Raw genomic sequence first — 18,224 nt, forward strand, 5'->3', positions numbered from 1 at the left:
GCGTCTGAGGAGAGGAAAGGTGGGAGGATGATGGAAAGAAGGTGAAGGGGTGGTAAATAGGCAATAGAGAGGGAGAAGAAGTGGGGGAGATGAGGGGAAAGGGGAGAGAAAAGGAGGATGATGACAGAGAGAGGGAAAGAGATTGGAGAGGTGAGATAGGGAGTTGGAGGAAGGAGGGGAAGGGAAAGGAGGACAGGGGAGGAGAGGATAGGGGCCAGGATTTGCCTTAGCAGGGGAAGTGTGATTCTGCTGAGTGACTTTGGTCAGTGGGATGGGCAAGGTTGGGGTGGGGGGGTGGTGGGTGGTGAGGGGTGGGCAAGGTGAAGTTTACTTCTGCTTCAGTTGGTGGCTAATGTAAAGTGTGGGTACATGTTGGTGGCAGGGGACAGGTTTGCCTGGGTGGGTATGTGTTCGTACATGTTGGTGCGGTACGTGTTGGTCGATGGGGACAGGTTTGCCTGGGTGGGTATGCGTTGGTACGTGTTGGTGCAGTACATGTTGGTGGCAGGGGACTGGTTTGCCTGGGTGGGTATGCGTTTGTACGTGTTGGTGTGGGTACGTGTTGGTGGATGGGGGCAGGCTTGCCTGGGTGGGAATGTGTTGGTACATGTTGGTGTGGGTACGTGTTGGTAGATGGGGACAGGTTTGCCTGGGTGGGAATGTATTGGTACATGTTGGTGTGGGTATGTGTTGGTAGATGGGGACAGGTTTGCCTGGGTGGGTATGTGTTGGTACATGTTGGTGTGGGTACGAGTTGGTAGATGGGGGCAGGCTTGCCTGGGTGGGTATGTGTTGGTACGTGTTGGTGTGGGTATGTGTTGGTAGATGGGGACAGGTTCGCCTTGGCTGGTCAGCTCAGTGGAACGATCTGGTTGACTTCCTGTCTTTCCGCTATGGAGGCATTTTTCCAGTTAGGTGCAGAATCATCATATCTTCTGCAACTTTGCCAAAAGCATCAGCAGATATATAAAACCTCGGCCTGAAGCAAAGAGCCATTCATCAAGTGACTGTAAGCACAGGATGCACCACTCTGCCTTGGAATTGGATTGAGTAATATCTATTTATCTAGAAGCTGTTTGGACTGGGATACCAACTCTCGGTTTTCCTCAATATCTTAATTCCAATCAGTTGAGTCTAAAGGACCAATTTTACAGCATTTCATTCCCAACTGGTGCACTATTTCTACCATATAAGGAAATTGGATGCATGTACCTGAATTATGGATATGACTCCTGGCAACTGATGCTCTGTGTCTGCAGTGAAAGATTTTAAAACTTCTTCCTCAGTGTAGTAGTTGGACATTGGGTAGGCTAGGAGTGGACCCCATTCATTTACAAATATCACAGCAGCAAGTCAATTGCTCTCACCAAAAGCCTTGTAGATTATCAGACAGTGTAAGAAACATATTCTGAGGAAGATATTTTAACCACCCAATTTATCTTTATTGCAAGTAAATTTCCTGTGATTCTCCCACTCAGCCCTGAAACTTCACTGGATACCCTGTTTATGCACATCAATGGGGGTTTTTCACCACAATTATGACAGTATTAGGGTATTCAGGGCTGTAAGGGTTAATATTGGATTGGGGAAACAGTACCGCCCACATTATGATGTAGAGAGTCACATGGGTGTAGTCGAATATAGATAGAGGCAAGACTGGTAGAAGTTGGCAAGAAGATAGCATCTAGTCACGATTTTATCCTATATATAGTATATATGTGTTATTAATAAACAGTTATTGCTCAACAATACAAGCCTCTAGGCTTCTTCATGAGACAACATACAACCCAGACAACAGAGTGGGAAACACTAGAAAGGAATCTACTTTGTTATCCCTTTGTTCTTCACATGGATAACTTTTTGATGTTACTGCTTCTGTATAATTATGTTACTTGCAAATAAATGAGACTCAAAGTATTAGCCTGGTAGTATGGCAAAAAGCATAGAAAAATATGTACTGGTCATTCTATATGGTGAGTAACATCATAGATAAGAGGTAATTCTTAGTACATGGCACACTATCCAATTTACAGTACCCGTATCAACAACTACTTGAATTTATATGGCACCTTTAATATAATGAAGTGTACCTCTGCTTTGAGCAGCGTTTTCAGACAAAATTTGACACTGAGTCACATAAGGAGGCATTAGGACAGGTGACAGCTTGCCCAAAGGTGTGCATTTAAGGAGCATCTTAAAGAGAGGAAGATAGAGAGGTGGAGAGGTTTAGCGGGGGAATTCCAGAGCTCAGGGCCCAGGCATCTGAAGGCACAGCGACCAATGGGGGGATTAAAATAGGGGATACTCAAGAGGCCAGAATTGGAGGAGTGCAGATGCCTCAGAGGGCTGCGGGGTTGGAGGAAGTCACAGACATAGGAAGGGGCGAGGCCATGGAGGGAAACGAGGATGTGAATTTTAAAATCGAGGCATTGCCGGGCCAGGGGGCCACGTCAGGAAGCACAGGAGTAAATGAAGTTTGGATGAGCCTAAGTTTACTGAGGGTGAAAGGTGGGAGGCCAACCAGAGAGCATTGGACTGGCTGAGTTTCGAGGTAGCAAAGGGATGGGTGAGGGTTTCAATAGCAGGATGTAGGATCGTCACTGATGTCTTGAAGCTGCCTCTTTGGCGTGAACATAAGTTAAAAAGCGCTGGGAAGTCACGAGAGTCGGGAGTTACATCTAGTCATTTATCTGTCAACAAATAATATCCCAGAGAAAGAAATGTTACTACTGTCTAACCCTGAGTCAAGTATAAATAATTATTTACTGATTTAAAGATCAAACCAAGCAAGACATAATGAAGTCTGGACTGGTAGGTTTTATTATTTCAACTGAGTGTGATGAAATGGTGAGTTTTATGTCCACTCTCAGTTGTTATAACAATCCCTGCTAATGGGCCACTTTTTGCCAATCTTGGAGCCAATTTTCTATTAGTCCTTTGGGTTTTTTACAGCAATTTGCTTTGACCCTTAGGTTGCCGGAAACTCCTGTCTCTATGAACTAGCAGCTTTCACTTGTTTCCAGCTCTCACACTGTTAGGTTGAAGCAAAAACTTAGCTCGCAGTTATAAAGGGTTCTTAAACATCAGGAGATCAGGAGCAGTTTTCCACTGTACTATTAATGAACAAAGTCATGATTTTAAATAAGCTTTAAAACTCACAAATACCCCACCAGCCTTTTCACTGCGAAACCTTGTAGCCTTTCCAGTATTTCGATTTTAATTGAATTTCTGAGGGCAATACTTAGTCGGAGGATAAGGGGATGAATTTGGTCATTTGGCTGACTTCTGAGCCCAAGCTCTTAATAACTGCTCCCATCAGTGTGAAAGTACAGTGTGACAAGTTGATATAGCAGTTTCCATTCTAAATGTTTACATAGGAACTTATAATGGAAATACAAATGTAGGGCTGGATTTTTCAGTTGGCAGGGTTTCCTGCCCTAGCAACTGAAGAATTGGTGGGGATCACAGCAGCCACACTGCCATTGGCTGGAGATGGGACTTCCACGCCTCACTTGGAGGAAGTCCAGCCTCGGAGAGCCACCAGATAACATGTTGGTCGGCAGCTCTGTCACCCCAGCAGTGCCAAAGGCCGGGACAGGGACTAAAAGCAATCGGCAGATTCTAAGTCCCGAAGTCCGGGACCAAATGTAGGGGTCAAAAGTCAGGGAGCGGAGGTGAGGCCCGGGGGTTATGGTGGGTGGGGTGGGGGGGTGGGGGGGTCTTGATTGAGAGGCTTTATAGGGGTGGGGGATGGAGGGAGCACCCTAGGGGGCAGGCTTTAAAAGGGGTGCCTCATGTGGAAAGGGGGCCCTTGAAGGAGGCGCAACCCCCACTTTCTGTTTCATTGTGTTGCCCACGGGTCTAGATGGGGATTTTGGGGATTGTGTATTCTCCCAAAGTAGGCTGCTCAAGTCAGTAGTTTCTCAAAACCATTAGTCTTTATTTACAGCAAGTATTTACACATTTGGGCCTCTACACGAGGTTGGAGTTTCTCCTCCATTTTACTTCTCAGTCATGTGATCTGACATCATTATTACATCAGTATCATGTGTGCTTCTGATGTTAACCCTTTACTCTACATCTCCCCCAAGTCTTTATCCCAATTCTGTACATCCTCCCAAATCTCCCCCAAAGTCTCAGGGTTCGTCTCGGAGGTGCCTTGACCAATTTCCCTGATGCCGTTCTTTTGAGGTTGAGGATATTCTGCACTCTCCCTTCAGTCGGTGTGAGTGATCTTCTCCTGGGTGGCTGTAGAGCTCGTAGTGAGTCTTTCTGCCTCTTCATCAGGATCTGAGTACTAAGCCCATGTTTCTATTGGCTTTCTCTCCAATGGTATTAAGGTGCTGGGGTTTCTCCTTATGATACCCTGGTCTGTCTCAATCCTGTACGATCTTGGTTGTGGAGTTTTTCAATGATTGTATCTCCCTTCTGTTGGTGTCAGACCCAGACTCTCTCCCTGGGCTTCAGCACTGGTAACTCACGTGCTCTATGCCAGTGATTAAAGTTCCAAACCTGGTTGCTTCTCTGTTCTTCCTCAGTTTGGGTCTCTGATCCAGCGACATTACCACTATGCTCCCATCTCCTCCTCATATTGCACTTAATACACTTTCCAGATTAATACATGGCAAAACAAAATAAGGGATCAAATTAAATTAAAAATAATCATAAAATGACACATTTCCCACTAACTGTATTATAACAGCTATGTAAACACAACCTTTATTTTACACCACAGCTGCTTCAGTTACTGAGAATAAATGAGATAAAAACACTTTTTCAGTGATTTGTTGGTTTACATTGTGTAAACAGTATATGTGTTTTCTTAATTCTCACGATCAGTATGCTTTGTATGGAAAGAGGAGTGTGTTTTCTTATCCCTTTGGGTGTGTGTTCCAATTGAATAATCTCAGCAGCAAAATTTTGTGAGTTAAAGAATAAAAAAGGTTATTTATTCTCACACACTTACCCCGAATTAAAGCAACATTGCCCACGCGATCTCTCTCTCATTCTCTCTCTCTCTCTCTCTCTTTCTCTCTCTCTGTCTCTTTCTCACACGCACACACACACACACACACACAGATTAGATGCAGGCAATGTGCTTTTTACAAATTACAGGTATCTCTGTCTCTGGTTTACAATCATTGGTCTCCGGAGTGGAGGGCTTATAGTTTCTGGGATGGTTTGATGCTTTAATGTTGAAGAGAGGGTTTTGTAAAGCTAAGGTTCACAGCAAGTTTTGCGGTTTCTTGTAGTTGAATAGCTAGCAGGTTGGTTCTCAGGTGAGCTTTAAACTGAAACAGATTGCAGGAGTGCCCTTCCCTCTGTTAGTATCTCCCATTTACAAAGTATTGCTGTTAATTACCTTGGCTGTTTGATGTCGTGCAGCTAATTTGTGGTCTGACTTTCTGACCAACCGATGACTGATGATTAACCGCAAACAACTCTTAGCTGATTTTTAAAAGCAGACAAAAATATGGCTGCCCCCATGTGCCTTTTCACAAGTGTGGGCCCTTTTCCAACTAAGGGGTGGTGTTTAGTCTAATTTCACATCCTGTGTTGTGAATTAATACCTCTGACGATTTGAGACAGTCGTCAAGATACCATTGGAAGACGCTGGGGCCAATCACTTCCATCTGCCACCCTGCTGAGTTTCGATCTTTCCTTTTGTCCAGGATGAGAATGTCGAGAGGCAGTCTGGGAACTCCATAGGGCAGGATTTTTAGCTCGGTGTGAGGCAACGTGCCTGACCCGCTCGAGCGTAAAGTAGCACGTGATGGCGCCGGGCGAGCGTCCTGATGTCATCCCGCTCGCTCGCGCGATATTTCGCTCGATGGGTGCGCGCGAAAGTTGGAAGCGCTCCCACCAAAAATTAAGAAGGTAATTAAACCCATTAAAGTTCCAATTGTCCCCGATTGTTCGTGGCCTGTCCAACCTTACGGTTGGCAGATGGGAGAATCTGCCAGGCGGACTTTGCATTTTTGATGAAGCCTCAACCAAGGGCGGGATGAGGTTTCCGATATTAAATAAAAAAATAAATAAAAATATATGGACAGAACTTTCATCATGTGTATATTCAGGTGACTGATTCTGATGCGTGGACATTTTTTTTCTGGATATTAAAATCTTTGTTTATTGGTTTTAAATTCTTCAGCTCCCTGAGGCAGCTCTCTGCCCTCGGAGTGCTTTCCTTCCACATTCCCCAACAACTGCACTTACATCAGCGCCTGCCCTCCTCCCACCCCAACCCTGACATCGCTGAGCATTTCAGCGCACGCTTCACGTTGGCTTGGCCGTTAACTGGCCAGCCAGCGTGAGATTTCAGTCGGGGGCCACTCACGGACGGTGGTCCGTTTCCTGGCCAGTCCCGGGCCCGCCGATCGCACCTGCATGCCAACCTAAAAATCCTGCCCATAGTCTTTTGTGTTGGCCCATCCTTAAACAAAGAGATGTGTGAATTCACTGGATGGCTGTGAACGTTCATACTTAATTAGGTATCTGACTGTGACTTGTTACTGTCTGTAGCTCAAATGTCAAAGGTCACAGGACTTGTAGCAGCCTTTTTAATAACTTGTTTGTGTCCAGTCTTTTAAAGCATTTGACTGAAAGTTCATAATATACTGGGCATGATAATAGGCAAAAATAATTTAACGGTGTGGACGAATGAATTTTGTAGTGGCATAAAACACCGACACAAAAGAATAACAAAGAGGAAATCGAGCTGTGCAGACAGGAATCGTGTACAGATAGAAGGCTGGATAGATAAAAGATCTTCCACGAAGGTCAGGGTCAGAGGACGGGGTGAAGGCAATCAGGTCCCAAGGAGAACAAGCCCAGGAGATGCTGATTCCCTAATTTCATTGCGCAGGTTTATGGTGACCTTTAATCACTCCATCCTTGGCTCAGCATCCATTTTTACCTGATTACATCCCTGTGAAGCACCTTGGGAAGATTTCTTTACATTAACGGTGCTATATAAATGCAAGTTGTTGTTATTATCAGCTCTGGTACTGAAAAATGTTAAATCATTTTTCTAAATGAGTCATCCAAATCCAGAAAATCCATATTAACCCTTTGTTAATACACTGCATAATAATTTCTGACATTTACAATCGTCTATCCCCCACACTATCTTGACATATTTTGAAACCTCACCATCAAAGCCCATAGTGCGTCAACAAGATGCACTGCAGGAATTCACCAAGGTTCCTTACACAGCGCCTTCTAAACCCACGACCACTACCATCTAGAAGGACAAGGGCAGCAGATAGATAGGAACACCACCGCCTGGAAGTTCCCCTCCAGGCCACTCACCATCCTGACTTGGAAATATATCGGCCGTCCCTTCACTGTCGCTGGGTCAAAATCCTGGAACTCCCTCCCTAACAGCATTGTGGTTGTACCTACACCACATGGACTGCAGTGGCTCAAGAAGGCAGCTTACCACCACCTTCTCATGGGCAATTAGTGATGGACAATAAATGCTGGTCCAGCCAGCGATGCCCACATCCCGTGAATGAATAAGAACATGCTGCTCTTTCCATCTGCAGCCTTTCAAAGTTACAACAGATGCTCCAGGGAACCCCAGTGGAGAATTTAATCCCAGGGTTGTTTCCAGTCTCCTAAACATGTTCAAACATGCTGGCATTGAATGAGCAGGGAAGGATGAAAGAGTTTGGCTTTGCTTATTCCCTTGAGTTTAGAATGCTAAATGGTGACTTGACTGAGGTGTTTTATTTTTTATTTATTCATGGGATGTGGGCTTCACTGGCTGGGCCAGCATTTATTGCCCATCCCTAATGAGAAGGTGGTGGTGAGCTGTCCCTTTAACCGCTGCAGTCCATCTGGTGCAGGTACACCCACAGTGCTGTTAGGGAGGGAGTTCCAGGATTTTGACCCAGTGACAGTGAAGGAACGGCGATATATTTCCAAGTCAGGATGGTGAGTGATTTGGAGGGGAATTTCAAGGCGGTGGTGTTTCTATCTGTCTGCAGCCCTTATCCTTCTAAATGGTAGTGGTCGTGGGCTTGGAAGATGCTGTCTAAGGTGCCTTAGTGAATTCCTACAGTGCACCTTGTAGATGGTACACACTGCTGCTACTGTGCATCGGTGGAGGAGAGAGTGAGTGTGGATGGGGTGCCAATCAAACAGGCTGCTTTGTCCTGGACAGTGTCAAGCTTCTTGAGTGTTGTTGGAGTTGCACTCATCCAGGCAAGTGGGGAGTATTCCATCACACTCCTGACTTGTGCCTTGTAGATGGTGGACAGGCTTTGGGCAGTCAGGAGGTGAGTTACTCACCACAGGATGCATATCCTCTGACCTGCTTTTGTAGCCACAGTATTTATATGGGTCGTCCAGCTCAGTTTCTGGTCAGTGGTAACCCCCAGGATGTTGATAGTGGAGGATTCAGTGATGGTAATGCCATTGAATGTCAATGGGAGATGGTTATATTCTCTCTTGTTGGAGATGGTCAATGCCTGACCCTTGTGTGGCATGAATGTTACTTCCTATTTGTCAGCCCTAGCCTATATATTGTCCAGGTCTTGCTGCATTTGGACATGGACTGTTACAGTATCTGTGGAGTTGCGAATGGTCCTAAACATTGTGCAATCATCAGTGAACATCCCCACTTCTGACCTTATGATGGAAGGAAGGTCATTGACAAAGCAGCTGAAGATGGTTGCGCAGAGGACACTACCCTGAGGAACTCCTGTAGTGATGCCCTGGAACTGAGATGACTCACTCTGTCAAATGCTGCCTTGATGTCAAAAGCAGCCACTGTCACTTCACTTTGGGAGTTCAGCTCTTTTGTCCATGTGTGAACCAAGGCTGTAATGAGGTCAGGAGCTGAGTGACCTGGCGGAACCCAAACTTGGAACCTAAAGTGCTGCTTGATAGTGCCGTTGATGACCCCTTAGATTACTTTACTAATGATCGAGTGTAGACTGATGGGGTAGTAATTGGCCGGGTTGGATTTATCCTGCTTTTTGTGTACAGGACATACCTAGGCAATTTTCCACATAGGCAGGTAGATACCAGTGTTGTAGCTGTATTGGAACAGCTTGGCTAGGGGCACTGCAAGTTCTGGAGCACAAGTCTTCAGCGCTATTGCCAAAATATTGTCAGGGCCCATAGCTTTTGCATATCCAATGCCTTCAGCTGTTTCCTTTATCACGTGGAGTGAATTGAATTGACTGAAGACTGGCATCTGTGATGCTGGGGACCTCTGGAGGAGGCCGAGATGGATCATCCACTCGGCATTTCTGGGTGAAGATTGTTTCAAATGCTTCAGCCTTATCTTTTGCACTGATGTGGTGAGCTCCTCCATCATTGAGGATGGGGATATTTGTGGAGCCTCCTCCTCCAGTGAGTTGTTTAATTTTCAACCACCATTCATGACTGGATGTGGCAGGACTGCAGAGCTTAGATCTGATCCATTGGTTGTGGGATCTTAGCTCTGTCTATCACTTGATGCTTATGCTATTTGACTTGCAAGTAGTCCTGTTTTATAGCTTCACCAGGTTGACACCTGATTTTTAGGTATGCCTGGTGCTGCTCCTGGCATGCCCTCCTGCACTCTTCATTGAACCAGGGTTGATCCCCTGGCTTGTTGGTAATGGTAGAGTGGGGGATATGCCAGGCCATGAGGTTACACATTGTGTTTGAGTACAATTCTGCTGCTGCTGATGGCCCACAGCCCCTCATGAATGTCCAGTTGCTAGATCTTTTTGAAATCTATCCCGTTTAGCACGGTGGTAGTGCCACACAACACGATGGAGGATATCCTCAATGTGAAGGCAGGACTTCGTCTACACAATGACTGTGCGGTGGTCACTCCTACCGCTACTGTCATGGACAGATGCATCTGCGGCAGGCAGGTTGGTGAAGATGAGGTCAAGTATGTTTTTTTCCTCTTGTTGGTTCCCTCAGCACCTGCCGCGGACCCAGTCTAGCAGCTATGCCCTTTAGGACTCGGCCAGCCCGGTCAGTAGTGGTGCCAGCGAACCACTCTTGGTGATGGGCATTGAAGTTCCCTACCCAGAGTACCTTCTGTGCCCTTGGCACACTCAGCGCTTCCTCCAAGGGATGTTCAGCAAGGAAGAGCACTGATTCATCAGCTGAGGGAGGGTAGTACGTGGTAATCAGCAGGAGGTTTCCATGCCCATGTTTGACCTGATACCATGAGACTTCATGGGGTCCGGAGTCAAAGTTGAAGACTCCCCAGGCAACTCCCTCCGGACTGTATACCACTGTACCGTCACCTCTGCGGTGGGGGAACTGTTAAGAGGATACAACAGGATAGATGCAGAGGAACTATTGCCTCTGGTGGGTTACTGAAGAAGATGAGGATGTAATCTTAAAATTAGCGATAGGCTACTCAGGGGCGAAATCAGGAAGCACTCTTTCACAAAAGGGTCATGTGAATCTAGAGCTCCTTCCCCCAAAAGGCTGTGGCTGCTGGGGGTCAATTGAATTTTTTAATACTGGGGTCAACAGATTTTTGTTGCCTGAGAGTTTTTTTTGTAATATATTTTTTCGTGGGATGTGGGAATCGCTGGCCAGGCCAGCAATTATTACCCATCCCTTATTGCCCTTGAGAAGATGGTGGTGCGCTGCCTTCTTGAACTGCTGCAGTCCCTTTAGTGTAGGTACACCCACAGTGCAGTTAGGGAGGGACACCAATGAGCACCAATGGATTTGGAGCAAAGGTGGGTGAATGGGGTTGAGGTGCAGACAAGTCACGATCTAATCGAATGGCTCAAGGGACCGAATGGCCCTTTCCTATTCTTGATGTGCCTTCAGTACCCTGAGTTTATGTGTGACTATTGGCCCGAGATATTAGTTCACCTTTGTTACCAGATTGATTCTATATCTTTTATTCTGCAGATACCATAATGCGATTGTCCACTTAGAACAACCTGTCCCTTTAATGAAAACAGACCCCATTTTCACAGTGTAAATGCGGAACATGTATTGGAATTAAAACAATATTTTTAGAAACACAATATACCTGACAAAAGTTTTTTGTTAGGGAGGGTATTTAGCTCCTTTAGGATAGTTCTAATCTGACAATGACAAAAATTTGCATCTAAATAGCACTTTTATCACGACAAAACATCTCAAGGTGCTTTTCAAGAACTTAATCACAGACAATAAAGACACTGAGCCAAAGAAGGGGATACTGTTAATTGAATCCACACCAGTTGGTGAAGTTAAAACTAAGACACAGCAGCTTTCTTCACTGGAGAGAGTTTATTGACTTTGTTCACAGTCAATGCTACTTCCACCCACCAGTGTCCCAGCTATCCCCATTTACAGGTGTACAAATACCCATCACCTGTTTAATAATGCAATTGCCATTAAACCTGAACAATCTAATTCCTATTTACCAACATAATTAAGAAGAGATTGACAGATATTAGGACCGGTGACCAAGGAAGTAGGTTTTAAGGAGCATTTTAAAAGAAGAGAGAGATTTTGAAAGGCTTTGGTAAGGATTCCACCAATGGAATAATTAAAATCAGGGATGTGCAAGATGTTAGAATTGGTGAAGCACTAAGACTTTGGATGGTTGTACGGAGGAGGTTACAGAGGTAGTTAGGGGGAAAGGCCATGGAGATGATTAAATTTGAAGTGGTCTGCAAGCTGATATGGGTCAGCGAGCATAAAAGAGCAAACTTCTGGAATCCATTTTCCTATGTGTGCAAAGTTAAAGCCCTTTCTCCTGTCTGAAATCCTAGGGCCAGGTTGATTTAAGGGTGAGTGCCAATACTAGTCCAGTACAAGTGGGGAACCCAGTCTAGGGGGCATGGTTGTGTCTGGGAGGTAAGAGTTTGAGTAAGCTATTTGACCATGGAATTGTAAGAAAATGGTTAACCAGACTAACTTGGTGTGTTAATGTAACACTGCTCATGATTATTGTAGTAATGTTACTTCTTAGCCTTTGCTAAGTACTGTTATGATCCCAGCTGAGGTTATCCTTGGACAAGCCTGATCCCAGAGTGGAATGCAGCTTGTTAGATCCTAACTTTTATTTGTTTGTCCAGATATATGGAGATTAGCTACTGAACAGAGTCACCAAAGTCAGCTAATGAACTTTTAATAAAAGCATAAAACACTTACTAAACAAGAAAAGATGAACTATATTACAATACTCCTTCACCCATAACTATACCTTTACAGATATATGCAGATTTGTAAGGATAACACAAGTTACAAAAGCTATCTTATACTCTAATGTTCACAGTAAGTGCACAGTCCATGTAAACCAATAGGCACCCTGTGGTCAGACACACCACACTCTGAAACCAAGTGACAGATGCCACCTCAAGCAGATGCTATGGATCTCTCCTCAACTCCCCCAGACACATGTCACAGCATAGGCCAACCGGTCTCACTGCACTCCGTCTTTCACATGAGGGTTTCCAACCTCCACTCTCCAAGACCTCACCTTCTGAAGACCCCATCTTCTCCCAAACCGACACTTCCTTTCAGATGCCTTCCGCAAGGGTTCACCTCCAAGGTTTTGAACTCTCCTGATGTTCCTCTTCCTCGGGTTACCACATGCATTCAAGCCGTCTTCCACTTCACTGACTCAGCCGTCAACAGTGCACCACTGCTTCACATGCCTATAGCAAAGAGTTACAAACCTTCAGCCATCTCTTTGGACCTTCTTGCCTCTTGCAAGCTGTTGTCATTTTAAATCTGCTTTCTGCAGCTTTTGTCTCTTTAAATCTGAAGCCTGGAGCCTTTCTCTGCCCCTCACTCTTAACTTCACTTAACAGGATCTTTGGTAGGTCCCTGTCCTTCCCTTTGACAAGAAAGTCTGCTTGGGACTTCCTCCCATTCCACTCCCATGGATTTTGGGGTAATTTCTTTAGTTTAGGACTTGCTATCTGTCCCCTTTGCTCCAGTCTGTCTCTGGCAGCTGCTTTGAACCAACTTTAGCTTGGGACTGACTATCTGTCCCTTCTAGCTGGATTCTGTATGACTGCTGTCTTCAACCTGAAATCAAAACTGCTCTTTTTTTAGTTTTTCTGTGTGTGTCTATGGGAAGGACCTGCCTCTCTGGACCCCTGTTGCTCGGCAACAGCCCAGTTTCTCCACTCTTGTTTGTTTAGCTTAGCTGCAACAGTCGTAAAGCTCTCGTTAGAAATGCAGGCACCTTTTAAAATGAAACTAAAACTCAATTTGACCTTTTCTTAACAATCAGGTACAAAAATACAAATCAAACTTAAACATTAAAGCTAAAACTCATTTCTAACCCACAAATACCAATATAATCTCTATTTCCTAACAGTAGGCAAGTATAATTTTTAAATTGAAATATCTTAAATAGTTGGCAGTATACAGAATCCTTTGGTTTAATGAGAATGTTAATGGAAGACGTGGCTAAGTAAGGTTTGAGGACAGGCACAGGATAGTCAGCCAAGCTCCCTCTGCTCATTCTTTAGAAGGGTTGCCTTGAAATCTTACTTAAGGTACCTGCCTGAGAAAGACTGCAGCCTGGATTGAGAAAGTTAGGAAATTTGAGTGAAAAGGGAGAGACAGATCTGCAGCTGACAGGACAGAAGATAATCAAAACAATGATGCAAGCTACAGAATATCAAACGTGTGACAAATTGTCACATAGAAAAAGTGAGGTAAAGGTATAAAAGGAATTCGAATAAGGACTTTAACACGATTAAATTCTCCAAGTGAAATTTGCAATGTTTTATTGTAAGTGCTGCTGTTGATTGGATGAGTAAGTTACAGGTGAAATCATACACACCCTTACTAACAGAAGGATCACATCACAGATGATGCATCCACTGTCCATTCTCACCACCTCTCCACACGTGCATTTTCAGCGGACAGTCACCTGGTGCAGGGTCGATTTTTCAAATCTCCCTCCAGTCCGGGGTCTCTGAAGCCAGGCACGGGAACAAATGTTCCAACATGCCTGGGAATCTGCACCCTCAGGGAAGCAGGGGGAGAAACTAGAAATATCACAATGCAATTTCACACAATTGACATTTTTAAACGTATCCTACAATTTAGTAAAATACAATGCAACGGAAGAGAATAAATGGTGATGAGACCTAAGATTGCTGACAAAAGTAAACACTCCCTGAAGACAGTGTTGTTAGGCAGCAGCGGGCTGGAATTCCTGGGTACAGCCAGTACAAATGGCTGAATCGTTCATCATAGTATTTTACAGAAAACTACCAAGGCTGTTCTGGCTCTTTCCCCTTAACCCTGAACATCTTTTCCTTTGCAAATGACGTTTGCCACAGTAGAATGGTCTGTTGACCATTCAGGGCTGGATTTTCCTATTGGAGGAACCGGGAGGTGGGGCCAATCCTGCATCACGTTCCTGCTTTCTCTCCAGTGTGCCAGGAGGCGGGATCTTCACAGGGTTATGGTCTTAATTTTCCCTATTCTTTCATGGGATGTGGGTGTCGTTGGCTAGGCCAGCATTTGTTGCCCATCCCTAATTGCCCTTGAACTGAGTGGCTTGCCAGGCCACTTCAGAGGGCAGTTAAGAGTCAACCACATTGCTGTGGGTCTGGAGTTGCATGTAGGCCAGATCAGGTAAGGATGGCAGATTTCCTTCCCTAAAGGACATTAGTGAACCAGATGGGTTTTTACAACAATCACCATAACTGAGACTGGCTTTCAATTCCAGACTTTTTATTAATTGAATTTAAACTCCACCGGTTGCCATGGTGGGATTTGAACCCATGTCCCCAGGGCATTAGCCTGGGCCTCTGGATGACTAGACCAGTGACAGCACCACATCACCATCTCCCCCACACGACTCTCACGATGGATCAGTTGGTGGCCGGGGTAGTAGGAACGGAGGCATGACAGAGGAAAAAGCAGTTCGGGCCAGTGCTCTTCTTCACCAGCTTTTACTGTTTTCTCGTTGTGGGTGGGAAGAGTTCACATTCTGTCTTGAATTGGCAGCCATTCCTGTGGTGGCCATCTGTGCATGGAGAATTCTTCTTCGAAGCAGAGAGAACCGGGACGTGGGATAGGGGAGGGAAAGATCAGTTAGCAAAATGTCATTGTTGCTCAGTCATTCTTTTTCCAAACTTGTGCTTTTTTTCCCAACAAGTAAATCTACCAGACCTGCCGGCCCTGTTTCTGTCAGGCTGGAGCTCGTCAGCGTCAGGGAGCTCCTCACGGCCGCCATGAACATCTCAGGAAGTCAGAAGGCGAGCGCTTAACGAGCTCCCTAACGACCTCAGTCTGCCCAATTAGCGAGGTGGCCAACATCACTCTCCCACCTGCTCCCCGACCACCCTCACCCCCCTCTCTCCTTGGGAAAGCCGGCAGAGTTGGGAACGGAGGCAGCAGACCAAGTCGGGGGGCAGGAAAATCTGGCCCTCACCGTCGGCGCCTACAGGTGAAGGTTGGCCACTCGGCTCAGGGCTCTGAGCTGTGGCTGGCCCGGAATCGGCGGAGTGGAGCGGGGGCTGGAGGGGTGGGAGAATTGACAGGCAAACAACTCTCCTGGCCCGCTCACCAAATCGGCTACAGGTGAAATCACCACCGCGGCAACAACACAGGGATCTGCCCGCACTCCTCACAACCAGTGTTGCCAACTCCGCTTGGGCATTTTTCCCTGGAGCACTTATCACATGAACCTCCGGCCTCCAACCACCCCACCCAGTCGAACAGTCTTTTTCGGGTCTCCAACATTTTCTGTAACTGATAAATGAACCTTGAAAAGTAAAGGAGGGAAAAAAAATCACACACGGCACTTTTTAATGGCCTGAGATTTCCTCGCTGAATTCCTCAGCACAGTGGAGGCTTAGTACTCCAACCTCAAACCCCCAAAAAGAAACCTTTCACCAAACAAAGTCCACATGATGTCAGTGCCTCTTTAAATGGCCTGGCTAGTTTCTTCATTTCTTTACCAGGCACAAAAAAGTTGCAGTGGGAAAAAATAGCTCTGAAGATAGTTGCAGTTTGAGTGAGCGGTAAACAGAAGGGAAGCAAGGCTGTCAAACGTTAGAAGGGTTTTTTTGAAAATCAGAAGCTCTCGCCCACCATCAATCTCTCTCGCTCGATGAAAGAAAATGGTTTTAGAAGCTGCAGGCAGCAGCCAATCGCAGGTTGGAGCAGTGGGCTGCTCCAGTTATAGTCTAAGGAGTGGGAGAACATGCCAGCGGATTGGCTGATTGTGACATGTTCTTGTTAAGTCTCCTATTCATGTCAGTAAACAGAGAGCAGGCACCAGGCTGCTGCATCTGTCAGCTGCACAATCCCGTCTGTTTACTTCACCAGGTAGGAAACAAGATGCATTTGTTTCAGGATTGCATTTTCAAAATTCCCTTCCTATTTATTCTCGGCGTGAGGTTTGTTCTGCATGGTTAAGCCTGTGCCAAGGCACCATCTTATTGCAATAATTAGTTATACTACACAGGCTTCACAAGCCCATAATATTGCTCTCTGTCAATTTTTAACCTAACCTCACACAAGGCAGCAACATCAAACGGGGTTTACTTTGAGGAATAAACTGTTCTCTGTGATCACAGTGCTCACTTTGTGAATTCAGCATTTCCTGTGCAAATAGAAGTCCGGTGTTGTAACTGGCAGTTAGTAATGTAATCAATTGGGGCTTTTTAAGATGCTAGTGCGTGTCTGTGTGTGAGTGTGTGTGTGTGTGTGTGTGTGTCGAAGACACCATTTGGGCTATGAATTGGATGGTTGCTGAAGCTGTGTTCTTTGGCGTCCCTGAATGTGCTTGCACAGTTGCTGTGATATTCTTGTAGTGCGCTGGTTTATAGTGCGAGTGCATGGCAGAGCCATGACATTACTGTCTCAGTGACTGCGGACAATATAACTACCAAGTCAGCAGCCTCCACCACTGCGCTGCACACCACAACACAAAGTACAGAGAGAGAGAGAGAGAGTGACAGAATGCCAGTAGAGGGAGAAAGATGCAAAATACCAGCAGAAAGAGTGAATAGCCAGGAGAGAGAGAGAGAGAGAGAGAAAATATCAGCAGAGGGGGAGGCCAATTATCAGCATAGAGATAGGCAAAATTCCAGCTGACTAAACAAGCCCTCAAGTTGAGGCAAAACAATTAAACCTCTTGTTTATTTAAAGACCATTCGTAGAAAGTTGATTCCTTTATCAAAAAATAAACTCTTGGCTAAAATGTTTCCCTCTCCCTTTTTCCGGCCCAGGGACCTGGACGTGTGATGTGCCCACATTCGGCCTCACTGAAGCAGGCAGCATATTAACTTCATGCTGCCCCCTCAGATTGCTTGACCCGGCGCTGCTGGCTGGCTGAACGGTCAGCTGTGTCTGAGCAGCCAGCCGCTGGCTCTTCTCCAGGGGGGGGCCTGAAGTTGGTGAGAAGGGTAGACGGCCTCAGGAGGAGGGCAGGGTGGCTGCCAGGTGAGTGGTCAATCATGTGGTCCATGCCTATGGTTCCTGCACCTCTCCCCATTGACGTGTGGATCTGCAGGACCACATGGATGCAGTCGAAGGCTCCCTGCACCATTTGGGGAATTCTGCTACCCCCAGCCAAAGCCGCCTTGCCTTCCCCATCCTGCATCTTCCTGCTCCGGGAGGAGAATGATAAAGTTGCCCCCTCCTCCCCCCTCCTTGCACACAGGGGCTTCTATTACCTCCTGGATGCTGAGATGGAGGGTGAGCTGGGAGATGTCCGGCGAGTCCCCTGATTCCACCTGGGAAGATCCGGTCATGTGGATGTTGAGCGCAACAGTGACTTCTCTCTGGTCACTTGGCACCATCCCCACCCTCTCGGGATGAGGCACACCCTGCTTAAAGGAGACGGGCGCACTTCAGTCAGTCAGTCAGCCACCTCCTCCTTTGTGGGAGCTGAGGCGCCGCAGACGGTTTGAGGTGGAGACAGAAGGTGCTTCCGGGAAACCAGCAGTGGGGGTAGGGCCTCCCTCCCTCCCTCCCCTCCTCAGGATCTCTCCCTCCCTCCCTCCCCTCCTCAGGACCTCTCCCTCCCTCCCTCCCCTCCTCAGGACCTCTCCCTCCCTCCCTCCCCTCCTCAGGACCTCTCCCTCCCTCCCTCCCCTCCTCAGGACCTCTCCCTCCCTCCCTCCCTCCCCTCCTCAGGACTTCTCCCCCCCTCCCTCCCCTCCTCAGGACCTCTCCCTCCCTCCCTCCCTCTCTCCCTCCCTCCCTCCCTCCCCTCCTCAGGACCTCTCCTCCCTCCTCCTCCCACAGATTCCCCTCTCTGCAGCTTCTCCATT

This window comes from Cetorhinus maximus, chromosome 27 (assembly GCF_964194155.1).
Source record: "Cetorhinus maximus chromosome 27, sCetMax3.hap1.1, whole genome shotgun sequence".
NCBI classification, from domain to species: Eukaryota; Metazoa; Chordata; class Chondrichthyes; order Lamniformes; family Cetorhinidae; genus Cetorhinus; species Cetorhinus maximus.